Genomic DNA, 15268 nt, shown 5'->3' on the forward strand with positions numbered 1-15268 from the left:
GGTCATGTTGCTCTGGTCATATCCAACAAAAGACCCTTTTGATGCCTCCTGATTTTTTCCATTGCTTTGATTCATTTTTTTTCTTGTGTCCAGCCTTCCAGCTATAATTCTAACTCTTTTATACCAACCTTTCTCTTTCCCCTTAGTAATGTACTATTCTCTGACCCTGTGTGTGTGTGTGTGTGTGTGTGTGTGTTATCTTTCACAATCATATTTCATTAAAGTGGCCCATTATGCACTCATTTGCTTCCTTACATTCCTCTCTCTTTTCTTTTATGCCAAGGTCATATTTTAAAATCATATTTTCAGATTTGTTGTTTTGGTAGAGTCATAAGCCACTTACATATAGACTTGGAGCTATATCAACATACCTGTCTCTTCTTTGAGTTTTTGAAATATCACATAGATGCCTTACTATTCCCTCTGTTTTACTCTGGGCTATCACAAAGATGATATGGAGAGTCATATTCAAAATAAGGGGTATACGGATGTCAGACTTAACATGGCTATTAGCTTAGTAGCTGTAGAAATAGATGGTGGCTAAGTTAAACAAAAATGAAACTTGTTGGGAGAGTTGAAGGTTGAAACTGATGAGAAGATTTGGAACCAGCAGACATAACCAAGGTGGTTCCAAGAGTTCATTCAGCAGGAATTATTCTCTCCGTGTGTCAATCTACTTAAGACCAAAAAGTTTAGGAGAGACAGTGTATCTGACTGGTCTAACTATGTCTGACACCTATCCCTTAGCTAGGAGCAGGCAGAAAACCCTGACTGACATATGCAATAAGACTGTACTCAGTTGTGGGGGGTGGGGGGGGGATGTAATCACTCCATAGGGAATCAGGATGCATTTACCTGTAGTGGGATGAATAGAACTCTCGAGAACAGCAAATGCCCACTAGTTACTATTTCCCAAGGTGGACCTCACTTCTGCTTTACCAATACATTCTACCTTTTTTTTCTTAGAATTAAGCATTAGTCCGTATTGGCTTTACTGATCCATCTGCTTCTGAAAAAAATGGTGTTGTTAACAAGGGGTATTAGGAATTTATGAGATGCTCTGCTTTTAGCAGCAGAAGACTTCCCACAGGTATCTGAACAGTGTAAGTCTCAGGAATACCGGTAATCTCTGTGCCAATTTTAATAATACCTCTGAGATTCTATTTACCTTGTGATCCCAAATCTTTTAGAAGAGTTATGCACAAACAAATGCATTTATCTCATATTAAAATATTGAATTACTCAAACAATCGTGTTTTGAGCTTATCGGACATTGGGAATCATAAATATTGTTCCTGAACCTTTCCCATTATTTCTTTTTGAAAATTATGAGCTGTCTCCTCAATAACATTAATAACTCCTCCATGAGAGTGCTGACTCTGGACTTCCTGCTACCCTGTTTCATCTTTCTTACTTATACCTAGTATACCATTTATAATATTTGATATTATAGTTTTTCTTAGACTTTTCCTCCATTCCCATCCTTTTAGGAATGTAATTTATCTTTATCCTATTAAATGTGTTCCTTCAAAGCTCCACAAGTGGTCCTCAACTTTTGCCAGGATTTTATGCCAGCCATGTAGCTAGCTGGTCACTTCTCAGGACCATCTTTCTTTAAAGACAGAATCTTCAACAAGGAGGGATAAAAAAAATTATTGTGATGCCTATCTAGAATCAGAGATATGATGGGGCCCCTGGGTGGCTCAGGTCATGATCTCGTGGTTTACGGGTTTGAGCCCTGCTTTGGGCTCTGTGCTGACATCTCAGAGCTTGGAGTCTGCTTCAGATTCTGTCTCTCTCTCTCTTTCTCCCTCTCATGCTTGCGTGCTCTTTCTGCCCTTCCTTTGCTCACGCTCTGTCTGTCTCTCTCTCTCAAGAATAAATGAACATTAAAAAAAATTTAGAATCAGACATATGAACGTTTCTTCTAATTTTACCATTTGCTCCCATGTGGTAGTTGACTGAAGGGAGACTTCCCTTGTCAAACATTGTTCAAAACAGACAACTCAGTTCTAAAGGGACCAGGACACGCTAGGTACAGTCATCTCTTTATCCCTCACTGTGGCTAAGCTCCACAAAGCACACCTTCCACATAGCAAATTGTTGGGCATATGGATGTTGGAGGAGTAAGAGCAATTCTTAGAACCATTGATTCAAAGACAAAGTCTTTGGAGGTGGTGATAGTGGTTGGAAATACAAGATTAAGGAGAAACATGGTAAATAGAAAAGAACAAAATTCCTGATGTTTTTCTGTAAATGAAGTTTCTCCTATTATCCTGGAGATCTCCCCTGCTTAACAAATCAGAGTGACAGTAGAACTGGGAGATTATTTTTTAAAACTTCTGACTTCCAGGGACTATATTTGAAATTAAAGCAGGACACACAAATAATCCTAAATATCATACACAGGTGTTATCAACCCCCAAAAGGCTTGGAGTTATCAACACCAAAAAGACTTACAGAAGTTGGTGACTCTTAAAAAACCACAGCTACCTCGAGGAGTTGAGAGCCCCATTCGAAGTTTACATTGGAGCCTGTCAATGGGATGCCCTTTTAGTTTCAGAGACATACTCATCTGGAAATTTGAAACTTCCCCATGACTCATTTTCCCTTCCTTTCACCTGTCTTTAATGAAGTGACAGTATTTGACAATGGCCAAGCAAGCAGCCATGGATGGTTCCCAGGCTCTGGCACTTACTAGGCAAAGGGGTTTCTGGGGTACTTGCATGTGAGGGAGCTGATGACAAAATAACATCTGTATAAGAGAATGCTAAGAGTCAAACAGGGGAAGCCAAGTTCATGGTCCAGGGATTCAAGAACAGAAGAAAAGAGGAGAAAAGGCGAGAGGAAGGAAAGGTCATTTTGCCCTGCATGAGACTGGGAAACTGGAGCTCTCTCATATGACTGACTGACTCCCTAGGGTGTGGGGAGGGCAGCCTGGGTGGAAGGCACTGTATAGACTGAATAAGAGGCCCTGGTTTTACACAAACATCCTTCATTCTCTTAACCTACTGGCAAAGTACAAATCTAGAGACTTTCTCCCAGAATGCTCCCCTCAGTGATTAGAAGCTGAAAAGGCAGAGGGATGGTTTGTTGTACAGTGTATCTGAACCAGCAGCCGCTCCTGAACGTCCATGTAGGATGGTCTTGGGAATGAAAACATTGTTGGTAGAAGGGGCTAGGAGGACTAACTGAAGCTAGATTTAGTTGGATTGCACATTTATTTGGGGGCAGCTCTGAAGTTGATGGAAATCGGGGCGGTGGCTGTGGAAAGGCAAGACTCCTCAAACCACTTCTTGGCACCATTTCCTTCCACAACTAAATTAGTTTACTGATGATTAAGGCATGTTGTGAAAGATGCAGAGAAGGGTGGGGAAGATGTTTGCAGGGGCTGTGATGGTGGTGGAGGACAGAGCACATAAAGATACGGCCTGACTCCAGCAATTTAATATATACCAGTGATTGCAAGGAAATACAATTCAGAGTTCCAGGCTGTATTCCCATTTCATCCATGCAAATAGGGAAATAATGAAAAGAAGGGTGAAGGAAAAAGATATAATAGGAATGAGATTATTTAGCTCCATCAAGGAAAAGGGAGCAAAAGCATTAATCTCTAAGTTTAAAAAGGATACTTGGTAAATAATAAGCATATATTCTCCATGCCCAGAGTAGACATAACGAAAGAAAACGGACCACAGCCACAGCCAGAGGGGACATTGACCTGGGTAGTAGAATTTTCTCGTCACTAGGTCTCTGGAACAGAAAAGATGCCCTTGTTCTGATATGGCTTAGTTGTAGCCCCACCCCTCAGCACTGTTCTCACTGCCTCAGGCATGGTAAGCACAGCCCGTCTTTTCAACTAGATGCGTCCTGCCCCAGACTCTGCCCGACATGTTGACCATAACTGACATGCGGACCACAAACTCATGAGAGGACCATCAGCCAGAATAACCCAGATTAGCTGCTCCTGAATTCTAGACTTAGAAGATGATAATGCTTATTGTTGCTTTGAGCTGCGAAGTTTGGGAATAATTCATTACAGTAAATAACCAATATTTTAACAACCTGAGGAACAGAAAGGGCAGAGCCAAGTTTGGGCCTAGGGAGCAGTTGAGCTGTGATCACCTCAGTCAACCTTATGAAAGTTTCTGAAGCTGGCATGACCCTTTAGAGTCATATGTATTCACACAGATCAAAATGTAGAACTACACCCTAGAGTTGGAATTGCTGATAGCCAGGCTTCTCATTCGTTGGCAGGCACTGATCTGTAGTTGCTTGGCCCTTTATGCTCTATTTCTCTACCCATGGTTCTCACCTAAATGCCGGAACCTTTCTCCCCTATATACTGCCTGGAGATCCTACTGCACTCCTCACACAAAGGGCACTTTATGTGAGCTTGGAGAACATACCTGAAAACATTATGGGTGAGTTATATCAAGACATTAATAGATACCTATCTCAACAAGTCCCCCACCATGTCCTGCACAGACTCTTAGGCTAATACAAGGTTCTCAAACACTTATTGTGATGGGACACTGTGAGAGACTCAAAAGAACTAAGACTCGGTCTTTACTCTTCAGGAACTGAAAATCAAGTCTACCCGCCAACTGGGACCCACAGGAGCTGAATCCAATCAGCTAGTTTTTCTTCCTCACTGATACAGCTCTAGTTACCAGGGGAAGGAACTGTCTGAGGTCACTGAAGCTGTGAAGACACTCTTTAGTAGTCTTCCCTCCCTCCCACCGCTGCCCTGTCTCCTTCCTTCCCTTTCTCCCACCCCCCACCCCCAACACACTGTTTGTGATAAAGGAGAATTACGCCATTATGAACAGAAGGTATTGGCTAAATGACTTGGGTTTCCCATTATCTTCATTTAATTCTTGAATCCAGACTGGGTGTTTTCATTTGTTGTGTTAAAATGCACGTATGTATTGCCATACATCTAGTACTTCAGTGGCTTTCAAATTATTTTGACAATGATCAATAGTAAGAAAAAACATTTACCTTGTAATCTATCCAAGTATCCATCTATCTATATATATCTTTCTTTAAAAATATCACCAAAAGCATGTGGCCCTATATGCGCAATATTTTGGAATAGATCTTTTCTATTCTAGTCTATTTCTTTTTGTAAAAATACTGGTCTTAACCCACTTGATTTCATGAACCATTAATGGGTCGCGACCTGTAGTTTGAAAAACACTGCTGTCTTCTGCCATACCACAGGCCTGGCCTCAAATTCAGGTGTTGGCCTTATGTAATACAAACCTTAAAAGCCAATGCTGTCTGCTTGCTAAATTGTTCTTCCTTTAGAAGTTAAAAGTTATCCTCGCTAAATGTACTGGAAGCAACATAAATCTGAGACTTTCTCAGAAGTTGGCATTAATGGGCTGTAATTTGGTGCCAGCGCTGGGAATATCAGTAAGTGCACCTGGCTCTGTCATTCTGCTTGATTGTCTGTCACAGTTGGGGAGGTACTTTCCCTCCAGATGCCCTTTGATGCAGCTCCCTTGAAAAGAATGCAAATTCTAGTCAACTCTGGCCAAGACTCCGATGGCCCTGGAGCTGATTGGATTACATGGCAAAGAGGCATGTGTGTCTGTCACTGGGAAGAGTGATGTGTTGTATGGGGAAACCAGGGGAGAAGGCAAGGAAAGGAGGGCAGGTATGGGAGAATTCTCCCTAACCTTATGCCAGCACTCCCAAAGCAGTAGTAATGATCCCACATTTGTGTTCAGTTCAGTCGCGGAGGATGGGGGAGAGAAGCCGACATAATCTGCAAGTCAAACTGTGTGTCAGGCCCTTCTGTGGGCACATTTCCATATGGTCACTGTAGTAAGGAGCTGACGTGTATCAAGTGCTTATTTTGCTTTAGGCGTTTATGTGCATTATCCCGTTTTAATCTCACAATTCTTCGAGGTGGAGGCTGTGTGAATCTCAACTCTGTAGGTGAGAAAACTGCAGCTTAGGGACGGAGAATAATTTCCCCTAGGTGACACTGCCAGTATAAGAGGGAACCATGACTGGATCCCAGAGCTTCCCGAGCCCGGATCTTGTGCTTGTCACCACCACTCTACATCATCTCCATCGGGCAGATAGGAAACTGGCTCAGAAAGGTTGTGTCCAAGGTCACACAGCTAACAGGTGGCAGAGCCAGGATTCATGTGGAGTCTGTACTGACACCATGTTCTTTGACTAGAACCACTCAGAGCTGCCATATCCCAAGCCCACAATGACCTGGAGTAATTGAAGGGGAAATGTGGTTCTTCCAGCCAGGAATGTCAGCTTGAATAGGGCAGAGTGAAATAATCACAGGGCTGCTATTGAGAGACGTGTACTCTAGTGTGGATTCTCTACAAGCTTACTGGGGGTGGAGGGTGAGGAGGGCAATGTCTCAGATAAATCATCCTGCATCTTCAGACAACTAACAGTAATAATTCAATCTCCTGGACATGTCTGAGCTCCCTAAGGATCAGACTTAAAGATGGGAAGGCTTTGAAAATTTTTTAGTTTGGTAGAAAGACTCGACTCTTAAAATTCCTTCTTAAACCATGCACCTTGTGAGAGGCCAAGAGAAATGTTATATTCTTCATTGCTTAGATAAATAGAAACAAACTCCTGGAGGGCAGGACCATGCTGCATGGTACTTCTACTTAGCACTCAAGTCTTTCTCCACTGTTACCTTGTAAAGCCCCAGAAAAGAAATTTCTAGTGCCAGGGAAGATATTTAAAATTGGGGTGGAGGGAGGGAAGTGGCAACCCCTACCAATACCACTGAAGGCATTTAAGCAACAATTGTAATAGTTGTTAATATTATCTATATATGTGTATAATATTATATATAATGAATTAATATTGCATATAATTAATTAACATAAGTAGAATTCTAGAATCATTATCTCAACAGGAACTTAATTATTCTGCTTATAATTTGGAAACTTTCCATATATTGGATGTATTGTTGTTTATTAGGGTCCTCATATCCATGCCCTTTATATATAATGGCCTCACAAGCTTATTTAGGACTGTGACTGTGTCTGTAATGCTCATTCTGGTGAGCACAGTGCCTGCCACATAGCAGGTGCTCAATAAACATTCACCGAACGATTGAAGTTGTTGATATCCTCCCCCTTTTTTAGTTCAAATGGGAAAATAATGGTTGACAAATACCACAGACCCATTTTTAATTTAAGAGTGAGGATCAAGGTTTTGATGAACGAACACTGTTCCATAGTCTTACAGGCTCAGTGGAGGCTTTTATCACTAAACTTAACTGACATTAGTACTAAACTAGCCACACTGGTTCTTGCTCTCCAAACAAACAAATGTCTCATAGAGGTTTTTTGGTTTGGGGGAAGTTTTTACAGTTTAAAATTTGCAACCCTGGACAAGAATATAGTTCCCAGCAACTTGCGTCGTGGCTGGCTGGATGTATGTTCCTCCCACTCCTGCTGTGTGCGTGTGCGTCACCACCCTCCCTGCCCCCACCCAAATGGAAGATGCATTTCTCCCTACTGTTTACAGACAAGTTCCAGGAAAGACCAACCTCAGTCTCTATGGTACAAGTTTTACAAGGGCCACCCAAGGGTACAGCCAGCTGACTCTAGCTGTTAGGACATCTGACAACTCAGGGTCAAGGGAAAATAGGATCTGAGGCCAAAAAAGAAAATAGACTGGTAAACTGGAGTAAAACAACTGGAATAAAGACTTCCTTTCAAAATTCAAACAGAGTCCTCACCCTTTGAAGGATAGGAGGTACAAAACAATGGCAAGACAACAGGAATAAAAGCCACATAAATCACTGGGCTTTTCAGTTTCTATTTACAAAGAAAAAGCTCCGGGTCATCCTTTATTTTCTGTGTTTATATTCATAAGAAAGAAGGAAAAAAAAACAAGGAGACTATAAAACTGAATATGGATCTCAGCATTACCAGCTGAACAGATGAAGGAATTTAAATGTGTTAATTTAAAAATTATGATCACAATGAAATACCACTTCATACTCATTAGAATGCCTGTTATCCAAAAAATGGAAAATAACTAGTGTTGGAGAGGATGTGGAGAAATTGGAACCTTTGTGCATTGCTGATGGGAATGTAAACTGGTGCAGCTATTGTGGAAAACAGTCTGTCAGTCCCTCAAAAAGTTAAACATAGAATTAGCATATGACCCAGCAATTCCACTTTTAAGTATATACCCCAAAGAATTAAAAGTAGGGACTCAGGTAGATCTTTCCACCCACTGTTCCTGGAAGCATTGTTCTCAATAGCCAAAAGGTAAAAACAACACAGCTAGCTGCTCACTACAAGACAGGTGAATGGATAAATGAAATGTGGTCTATTCTATACGTTCAATGGAATACTATTTAGCCTTAAAAAGGAATGAAGTTTTGACACATGCTACAAAATGGATGAACCTTGAAAATATTAATGCTGCATAAAATAAGCCAGACACAAAAGGCAAATATTGTATAATTCCACTTATATGATGGCATCTAGAGTAGTCAAACTCATGGAGCCAGAAAGCAGAATGTAGGTTACCAGGGGCTAGGAGTATGGACAGTGGAGAGTTAGTGTTTAGTGGGTACAGAGCTTCTGTATGAAACATTTCTGGAAATAGATAAGTGGTGATAGGTATGAATGAACTTCATGCCACCGAATTACACACTTTAAAATCATTAAAATGGCCATGTCTATGTTATGTTTATTTTATCACAATAAAAAGAATATGTCGTCAAACCTGTGAATTGATTCATTACACTTGCAGTGTCATATCAATGTTACCACCAGCTCCTACCACCTTCCAGTGAATAGAGCTTGCGTAGCACAGAGGCAGGGGAAGTGGGAGCTGCCAGTGTTCACCAGCTGCTCAGCTGGCCTTGAACCACTTTCCTCCACCAGGAACCAGGGGAGATGGGAGCTGCTGCTTGGCTTCCAAGTCCACTGGAGTAGCACAGGCTGTGGGGAAAGGAGGCGTTGCACTCACCAGCTGCCCCACCCCATTCCTCCTTACCAAGCAGGGGCTTGGTGGGGGGACCCCTTTCTGGCCACCCACCTGTAGGTTTGCACAGAGCTAGGGAAATGGGAATTGCTGTTTGGCCGTCAAGGTTACCTCAGCCTGCCACAACATGGATCTGGGTAGGTGGGATGGGTGCAGCCAGCCTTTCGCTGTTCCTACTGAGTTCCTGTAGGTTTTGATGAAAAACTATTTCGTAAATTGTTGTCAGCCCTTTGATCAATCTCCAGAGATTTTGTATGATTGTCTTTGCTAATTTTTACTAGCTTAATACATGTCTCTCCAGGGATGAGGTTTCAGTGGGATCCCTGCACCACCATTCTGGAAGCCGCACCTTCTCTGTAGAGCTTCAACTAACCATAATGGAAACATACATATTTTCGAACAGCAGCATTTTGTACAGGTCACTTTGAAGGATCTTTCTTGTAAATTCGTGTGTCAATCTTCTACCTTTCTTACAGTATCCCAAGGAGAAACAGAGATAGTGGTCACATCCAATCTCAGGTTTGTCTAAAAACTTGGAGATGATGTGGTGGTGGCCAAGCCCTTTGCCCAGAGAGCTAACAGTCTGAATAAGAAGCATGATTTGATTAGATAAACCTGAGATCAAAAGTGAAGTGTCCCTGCAGGAAGGTAAGGGGATTAACAGTGTGGAGGCATGCAGAGCTTTTGGAAAGACAAGCCCTTTGAAATCCACAAAATCATCTGCGTCTCAGATAGGGGCTTTGAGTGACTTCTGAGGGGATTAGACCCTGTCCGTGGTGTTTGCTTCATAGAGATGCATCATTATTCTCAATGATGTTTATTGAATGTCCCCTCAGAGGCTGGCATTGTAATTATCCGTTTCTAAGTCTCTGCATAGCCTTGCTTTGCTTTTGCTTTTTTTTTTTTTCCTTTGAAGACTTTGCTATTGCTGGGGATTTAATATTTCTCTTATTTTATGTTGGTTTTTAAGGAGAAGAGGCAGTTGACTCAATGCTCTGTATATACAGTCTTGTAAAGCCACAGCTGAAGATTTTAAGTATTATCCTGCTTTGGATAACCTGCCACTGCACAAGAAGCTGTTTTCTTTGCTAGACTTGCTACAGGTTGGAAGGGAAGCTGTCCTTCAACAGTGGCAAATGACACAGCTATCATTTCCACAGGTCCAGAATGATTAATAGGTTTTGCCTCATCCATCCCCTCTTCTGACAAGGTTGGAGAACAGTTTCATTATTACTACTTTCTGGAAGAAGAAACAAAATTATTTGCCAGCATGCTTAAAATGATGAATTGCTAAAATGAAACAAGTATCTTTATAATCCTTTTAGATGTCTCTTAATGTAGCTCTTCATTTTCCTTCCAAAGACCATTTGTTTATTAAGAACTGCCGTGTGAAAACTCGCAAAGCGTATTTCAAACATCAGTTTAAAATGATTCTTCAGGTGCAATGCCAGTAACTTTAATAGCCCCCTTTGCAATGCTTCTGTGATCTCCCCGGCACGTCCTTCGAAGCTCCCTCCTGTATCCCCTTCCCTACCCAAGTGCATTCTGAATAACAAAGAGTTTCTGGCTGGACTTACTGTTTGGGTCAAGTTCAGAGAGTGTCCTTGTGTTTCTTTCATCATCTAATAAAGATGGGGGGCGGTGTGGGCAGTGGTCAGGGAAAGCACGTCGTAGAGAGGAAAGGCAAATGGAGATTTTTGATTCAAAGACTATGGCCCCATCACTTTCTCTTACATAAAAATTGTATTCATCCCACACTTCCTACTGCAAATCACTCTGGTACGACGTGACAATGCAGCAGATACCCAAGGACTTTTCCCACATCACACTACAAACACAGTCACCCTCTCTGGGGAACCTAAGAGAAACTTTTGGGCTTCCACTTCCCCTCCATTTGTTTGAAGGATCAAGAGAACACAGTTCCATTTTCAACAAAAATTAAAAAGGAAAATCATGAAAAGAGCCAGCCTCCTCTTTTTTTCTCTCTCTTAATATATTGTTGCATCCAGGGAAGAGGAAGCGGTGAGCGCCACTGATACTGGGTCCCCAGGGACCCTATAAGGGTCACTCCCCAGCTATCAAATGAGCATGTCTTCCTCCACTTGCACAGCAAGTTTGTAATGGGACTGGAAGTTACTTTTGGCTCAGCTCTGCTGTGCAAAAATATGAAATGCCATGGTGCTTCAGAAATTCAGGCTGTGTTCACACCTGGGTTTTCGTAGGGAAGATAGTTTTCAGTTTTAAGGCTTTAGAGATTTGAAAAGCCATTAGCCATATTCCTGCCAGCTTCCATAGGCCTTGATAAGATGTGTGTGTTCCTTAAGGACAGGAGCAAATTCCTTCCACACATTTTTGTTTTTTATTTCTTCTTTAGGTACTGTCGGTGGTGCCAATGGGCCAGTTCAGTTTGGGACTTAAAATATGACAACATCTCATTTATTCTGCATTGTTGCAAAGTAATGTGTGCACTGGATAAAAATGGTCAGATGACTGAACTGTCACTCTTCGAAGAATTTAAAATGAAATGTATTTGGAGTGCATTTAGTTAATAAATAGGTAGAGACGATTAACCTGTTCTTTGACCATGCAAGTTCATTATTATTAACATGCTTTTACTGGCTGCATCAGAGATGTCCTCAGGGCCTATAGGGATGAAAAGGACTTTCTGCAGCCTCACTTACGGTCTTGGAGTCTTTCCTTGGTTTTCTGATTTCTAACTGTGTGCTCATTTGTCCTCACTTCTGCCATTCCTTCCCAGGATCTGTGTCTGACAAGCTTCATTGTCGTCTTTGGTCCCAACTACTTCACCAGCAACTGTAACCCAGAACAAAACTGAGAGAAACCAGATTGCTTAATTCTACATACATTACTTGGTAAATATGCTGTCTTGTCAAATGAGTAAAAAGCATGGGTTTTATGATAGCCCTGAGACTCTGATTCATCCCTTCTATCATTATGTGAGGAGATGGGCTTTATAGTAAGTGGCATTTTGTGCTTAGAAAAATACATATTTTTGTTAATATTATAATTAGCCTTCAACAGAACAAGTCACTTGGACCCCCAAAACAGATTTTGAACCGCCCACTTTAACTCTTCCTTGCTACCTCCTTAATCAAGGCCAATGTTATCTCTCACAGACTATTAAAACTGCCTCCTACAGGTCTCCCAATATTATTCTGGCTTCCTTCAAACCCATCCTCCACACTTTAGTCAAAATGAATTTTGGAACATGTTAATCTCATTATCTTGCCCTCATAGCCCAGTGGCTTTCCATGTCAACCTCACCCTACATCACTCTCCCTCTCCTGCTATGTGCTGCCCACACCATCTTTTCTCTTTGGCCGTGTTCTCTATACCACAGTCCTTTGTGCATGCTGTCTTCTCTGTCTGGAATGCTCTTCTCCCAGTTTTCCCCATGGTTGGCTCCTGATGTCCTTAAGTTCTCAAATTAAATATAAGTTTTTCATGGGGCGCCTGGGTGGCGCAGTCGGTTGAGCGTCCGACTTCAGCCAGGTCACGATCTCACGGTCTGTGAGTTCGAGCCCCGCGTCGGGCTCTGGGCTGATGGCTCAGAGCCTGGAGCCTGTTTCCGATTCTGTGTCTCCCTCTCTCTCTGCCCCTCCCCCGTTCATGCTCTGTCTCTCTCTGTCCCAAAAATAAATAAACGTTGAAAAAAAAAATTAAATATAAGTTTTTCAGACAGACAATTCCTAACCACTGTAACTAAAGTAGGTATTCCCAATTATTCTCTGTCTAGGGTGGATAGACATATGGGAGTGAACACAAGTATGAAAATCTTTGTATCACATATTAACATCCATTGGGTCCCATGCACCACGAAAGAGACATTTAAAAATCAGGCAGACAATGACTTGGCCAGTTGACTTCAGCCCTCTGTCAACAGCCACTCCAGTGCTAAAACAAAAAACATATGAATGAAGTGGCCACAGTAACAGATATGGAGGCTATACATGGGCCCAACAGCATGAAGTACATTTGCCAAGGCTGATCTAACTCCTATCACTGCTGAATATCCAACATGCCAGCAACAGAGCCTGGTGCTGAGCTTCCAATATGGCATCATTGCTCATGAAGATCAAGCAATCAGTGAGAAGTTGACTATATTGAATCCTTTTCATCTTGAAGAGCGAGTGGTCTTTTGGTCGTAGGAATGGACACATACTTCCAAGGGTAGAAAAAGGAGTTGGTCCCACCTGTCTGCACTGACAGTGACCACTGTTCTACTTTTCATCCCTGTAACTCTGCATTCTGCAGGGTTAGAATTCTCATCCTCACAAAGGGATACACTTTGACTCGGGGATATAGCAAGATTATCCATTGAATTATAAGATACAGCTGCCATGTGGGCATTTTTTGCTCCTTGTCTTCAGGGACCAGCAGACAAGGAAAAGAGTCACCATTCTGGCACAGGTAATCAACCCAATCATCAGGAGGGAGAAGGCTGTTGTCACAAAATGGGTCATGGAGGAATAAGTGTGGAGCCCTAGTAACCCATCGCGGTTTCTTTTGGTACTTCTCTTCCCACTTGTGACTAAAAGAACAAGTGCAGCAACCCCTTGCTGAAAAGGGCATGTGTCTTAGTCCACTTGGGCTGCGATAACAAAATACATAGACTGAGTGGCTCAAGCAGTAACATTGATTTCTCACAGTTCTGGAGGTTGGGAATTTCAAGATCAAAGTGCCGCCAGGTTTTTTGTCTAATGAGGGCCTGCTTCCTGTTTTGCAAATGGCTGCCTTCTTGCTGTGTCCTTAAATGGTGCAGAAAGTCCTCACATGGCTCTGGTCTCCTCTCCTTGTAAGTGCACTAAGCCCATCATGGAGGGGCTTCCATCTTCATGACTTCATCTAAACCTAATTACCTCCCAAAGGTCCTACCTCCAGATACCATCACTCTAGGGTTAAGGGCTTCAACATGTAAATCTGGGGTGGGAGGACACAACAACAGAGCAACATGGTGGTTGAGGCTCAGATGCTTTGGGGATGAGGATATGGGTCACACTACCTGAAAAGCCACTGAGACTGGCAGAGGTGATATCTGATGGTGACAGGGATGCAGACAGGTAATGGAGGAAGGAGAAAATAAGCACGAGTTATTTCTCCTAGACTAATTACAGGAGTGGGGGCTAAAGCTGATCCCACTCACCTTCCTCTTCTAAGTTTTCCTTGAGAAAGAGAGACCCACTGGTATCCTGGAGGAGATGCCCCATGAATATATACAAAGAAGTGGGTAGGAGTGAGGCAAAGGGTGGGCTGTGGTAGACACAGAGATGAGCTAAGCAGTGTCTCTTCAAGGAAGGACTTGTACCGAGCTGTGGGGAGTGCAGTCAGCAGACAGCCTCCAGCCACTGGCTCCTTCAGGGTCTGTCCCTGCTACAGAGATCTTGAGATCATGCCCTTCCCAGGGCAGCCCATACCTGGTGACTGAGCGAGGTGGGTGTCAAAAGGCCTGGACATCACTGCCCAATCTGGTGCAACTTTTGGTGGGCAATCCTTGCCCAGAACTGCCTGCTATGTTGGGTGAGGCTTGATCACAGTTTGCCTTCTCTCTTTATTCAGTCTTCTTTCCTGCCCTTTCTTTTCACTGCTGCTAATCCCTATTAAACATCTTGCGCCCAGATTTGTCTCATCATGTACTTGCAAAGAAACCAACCTGGTATAGGCTACATGCTTTGGCAGCAGATGAAATTTGCTAACTAGGTCATTTGGAGGAAGTTATTTCACTCTGTTGCACCTCCATTTCTTCTTCAGTAAAATGGAAATAACAACATTTGCCTCTCAGGGTCATGTGAGGTTAAATAAAATCAAGTGTGTAATTACTTGGCACGGTGCTTGGTGTTTTAGAGTGTATAACGTTTAAGAGAGAAGCTCTCTCAGAAACGGCAACTTCCCATGCCGACACAGCTTTGTGAGTTCTCTGTTGAGAAGGAGCTGAGTGTTCAGTTTTCTGGCCACTGTGTTGATAACAATGGCAAATTCTTACATAGCAGACACAGTGAGCCAAACACTTTTCAAGTGTCTTGCATATACTAACTCATTTAACCCACAAACAACTTGATCAGGAAGGTTCCTAATCCCATTTTACAGATGAGGAAACTGAGGCACAGAGGTTCTCAAACTGGTTCACAGGTCTCAAAAATTGCAAGTAGCAGAGCTGGGCTTCAAATCCAGGAACCTGACACCAGAATCTGTGTCAGGTGCTCATGCCCAGTATAGTACATGGCCTCTTGGGTCAACTTTATCCTAGAAA

This window comes from Prionailurus viverrinus, chromosome A1 (assembly GCF_022837055.1).
Source record: "Prionailurus viverrinus isolate Anna chromosome A1, UM_Priviv_1.0, whole genome shotgun sequence".
Taxonomy (NCBI): Eukaryota; Metazoa; Chordata; class Mammalia; order Carnivora; family Felidae; genus Prionailurus; species Prionailurus viverrinus.